The 4,337-nt window shown below is 32.3% G+C and overlaps 1 long non-coding RNA gene across 2 annotated transcripts in view; it reads right to left on the bottom strand.

Moving 5' to 3' along the window:
- Positions 1-553: 553 nt before the first annotated feature.
- LOC114075990 overlaps positions 554-4,337 on the bottom strand; it is a 5,583-nt gene continuing 1,799 nt past the window's right edge. For both annotated transcript variants that reach the window (XR_003576266.1, XR_003576265.1), the window contains one exon: positions 554-766. This is a non-coding gene — a long non-coding RNA (uncharacterized LOC114075990). The remainder of the gene's footprint in view (positions 767-4,337) is intronic.

The following is a 4,337-nucleotide window of genomic DNA, read 5'->3' as shown; positions in this document are numbered from 1 at the left end:
GCAAAGTATGAAAATTATATCAGGTTCACCCGGTGAATGGATAAAACATGTAACAAGTTATATGCAATAGTAAATTTCAAACTATAAGCAATTAGTAACACATGGTAGGTTTCTTCACATGCAAATGAAGATTGCAGGTACTGAACAATACATGCTAAAGTAAATGACAAATTAAAGAAGAACATGTATTCTTCAAATATGTATGTGGAACTTGTATGGTTCTCGATTTCTTTTAAACTCTTTTGGTATTGTTGTGACTTGTGAGACAAATACATTAGTATTCATGCGTATTGCAGTTCAAGATGTTTATCAGTTCATCTTAAATGTGAAGGCACATAATGCAAGTCTTGTACTAATTATCCAGAGTGAGCTTTCATGAACCAATACAACTGATAATAGCCAGATATAAACATCTTAACTGACATTAACCCATTAATTAGACCCAACATCAAATTTTGTTACCAACTTTAATTTTCCATAAATAACAATCATATGTCATTTTCTGTCTCTTTTTCTCCTTCACATGGAAAAAAGAAAAAAAACATATGATGCATAAATGACAACCATATGTTTATTTAGATTGAATAAAATTTAGGGAGATTTAAACAGAACATGGGCTATGCCTTATGCAGCAACTGCCCACTATTAATTTTTATGTTTACTTAGGTTGAATAAAATTTAGGGAGCTTTAAACAGAACATGGTCTATGCCTTGTGCAGCAACTGCCCACTATTATTTTATCTCAAACTATGATCATATAGTACACCTGTCTAAATAAGAAAAAGTAAAACAACATTATTTGACCTACGTATATTATCAGACATCCTTAATGCATCAGTGATACTGAGAATTTATAAGAAAAGATGCATCAGTAAATCAGGAAAAATATTGACATGCATGTATGTGTAAAATATTACAATAGAGATCAACAACCTGAAAGAACCATTTCAAAAAGGTGAGAATTTATAAGAAAAGATGCATGAGTAAATCATAAAAAATATTGACATGCATGTATGTGTAAAATATTACAATAGATCTCAACAACCTGAAAGAACCATTTCAAAAAGGTTCAGGCGATATTAATAAAGGACACATTATGCTACTTCACCTTATGTTGACATTTTTTTTTCTACTACTCTAGCATTTTCTTTTGATGTTCTTCTTCATCCAACATAATAAGTTTTATCGATGAATTTTTAGACACCAGCTAAGAAGTAGCCAACATACAATAGTTTGCAAGTGTCGCAACTCTCAAATCAATCTTCTACTACACATCATAACTCTCTTAAAAGTTTGAAACTTTTTCTAGATATCATGATCAATATACAAAGTACACATCATAAAAAATACTTCGGTAACAGTGTTTATACACCTGACATCTTCCTTATAAAAATACAAAAAGAAAAACGGGTGACATCTACAAATGTGTATGAGATCTCATAATATACTTATAAAATCCTTATAGAGACGAATCAAAGAACAAACACCCTTGAAAAAAATTCAATTGCAAGATTATCACATGAACAACACCAATTTTAGCAAGTTAAAATAATTTATTGAAGTTTTCGAGAATTATATAGACTTGCAAAAGTTTTTATAAAACATTCTATCATGAAATCTGAAAAGCAAATCCTCTTGCAGATCAGTAAACACTGGTAACCGAAGCTACCATCCTAAAGTTGTATATACTAACACGTATAGTAGGAGATATTAGTGACGAAACATGCACACAATGACTATATTAATGGTGGAGTGTGGCTTTTAGGCCTATCGTGTATATAATACAAAACCTCCACTGAAAGATAAAAAGTCATACATATGCTTTTTCTTTTTATCTACCTAGATCATGTTGGATTCAAAAATCACCTTATAACATTGAATTTCGATTAACGAAAGATCATATTCATTTATTAGGGGAGCACAAAATTGTTCCTTCTCTTCATACATCCAACTACATTAGCAAATTACCCTTTCCGAATCACCTATCTTGACTTGCGTCAATTTATATGCATGTTATAAATAATTATTTTCCTTCTGATTTATTCATCTAGGCTTGTGCCAGTTCACACACAGGTTATAAATGAACATTTCTCCTCTGATTTACTCATCTGGATTTGCACCAGTTCACACACTCTTGAGTATTCAACCAACTCTCTGATTAAGCAAAATAAGTAGTTCTACCTATTATACATAGCAGATTTTGACTAATCTGCTATGTTTGTAGCAAGGAAATGTATCCATCTATTTTCAATGTGAATTCTTGCAAACGTACTATTTTTTACCGCATCACAAATTTCAGAAGTCCTAAAATGTCTTACGTATAATATTTGTAAAAAATAGCTATGTTTTTTTACTTTACCTATACATTGCAATTTACTGTCCTTGAAACGAACGATACTCCTTTGACATGCTTGCCTATATTAACAAATATCATAAATACATCATCTGTAAAAAAGGTTGAACACAATACATATTAAAGATATGGGAATGAAGATGTGAATATGTGAGAAGAGAACCTTTTTTAGTTACATTGTTGATCAAATTTTAGACGCTCATGACATGAATGACGGATCCATGGGGGCAATAAAGACCCTGACAATTACATATTGATTCATATGATGGCTTTTCTATCATATCCTCGGTTAAGCTGGAGAAACAAAAATATAGAAATGATAACAAACTTTATTATAGTAATAGATTTTGTTATAGATTTTGTTATAGGATAAGAACTTACTAAAAAGGTTGAGCATATATTTACTAGGCAAAATGATCGGGTGGACCCTTATACTTGGCTCGAATTATAAACTGGACCCTTCAACTCTCCAAATTTTCAACTAGACACTTCAACTCAAACAAAATAGAAATTTTAAACTCGTATGTCAGCCGGTGTTCCTCACTCGATCTGACATGAATAACACATCATATCCACGTAAAAAAAAAGTCATATCCATCTCATTAATTTAATGATCACAATGCTATTTTTACACATTTATTTTATTAAACAAATCATCAGTTTAAAAAAATATATTTTTCACTTTGCTCTCAAGAAGCCTAACCCAAAAGAAGTTCATTGACATTTGACAACTCCATTTGAGCTTACAATTTCATAAATCGATATTAATATCAATAGAAGAAATCACTCAAACCCTACTACTCTTAATACTAAACTTGACACTCAAAAATTTGAAATTGAAAGAAAAATCCAAACTTAAAAAAAGAAAGATCAAGAAATATGAAAATTTCAAAATTGTATCTATTTAAAAGAGAGATGAAAATATGTTTTTTGCTTCTTGTTTTTTGAAGTTTTGCTTCTGAAGAGATAAAAAGAAGCAAGTAGTTGTTGCAAAAATCCATCTTTAATGTCAGTTTGAGCTTTCAATTTGGAGAAGATTGTTTTTCTTTTGTTTCCAATTATTTTTGTTTTGAATTTTTGATGAATGTGTAGTTTTCATTTGAAAAGTGAGGTGGAGTAAGATTTGCAAGAAAAAATAATCCTTAATAGAGAGGATAGGAATATAATAATAGAGAGGAATAGGAATATAGTAGGTGAGAGATGGGTGGGTTGGAAAAGAAAGGGATTTTCTTTTCTTTTTTTTTTTTTTTGCCTTTTTATAAAGGAAGCTAAATTTTCTTTTACTTTTTATTTAATTTTTTAACTTTTTAAATCAATTCACCCTCTATTTCACATGTGTAACGCACATTTTTCCAATTCAGCTAAATTAAACACCTAAGGCTGGTCAATGGTTGTAGCGACCTGTTTAGTCGTTTTGAGCAGCAGATTTTATTTCTGGAAAAACTGGCTGAGACGACGGATCCCACGACGGACCGTCATGGGCACGACGGACCGTCGAGGGTGTCTCGTTCCAAAACACTTAGAATTCTGAAATTTGGGTACTGAAATCGACTCTCTGAACTTCGTAACGGAATGGCAGGACGGACCGTCGTGGGCACGACGGACCGTCACAGACCCTTTAGTGGAATTGAGTCTCTGAACTCTGTGACGGAGCAGCAGGACGGACCGTCGCAGGCGCGACGGGCCGTCACAGGCTGCGTAATCCCAGGCTGGGGCGGGTTTCTGCTTAGTAATTTAAGGGGCGTTTTGGACTATTCCTGCTTTAATTATAAAGTTAGAGGGTTAATGTTAATAGGTCTAATTACTTGGGGGTTAAAAGAGGTAACCTTGAGTTAATTAGTGGGTTAATCCCTCATCTTTTATAGTTAATTATATGCTAATTAGGGTAACAGAAAGAGGGTTTGAATAAGAAAAATAGAAAGAAGAAGAGAGGGAAAAACGATTGATAGAGAGAGAGACGAACGAAGAGGGAAAAACAAAGCTT

The sequence above is a fragment of the Solanum pennellii genome, chromosome 1, assembly GCF_001406875.1.
Source record: "Solanum pennellii chromosome 1, SPENNV200".
In the NCBI taxonomy this organism is placed as follows: domain Eukaryota; kingdom Viridiplantae; phylum Streptophyta; class Magnoliopsida; order Solanales; family Solanaceae; genus Solanum; species Solanum pennellii.
Note: the sequence above shows the minus strand (reverse complement) of the source record. Positions and strands in the feature narration are given on the sequence as shown.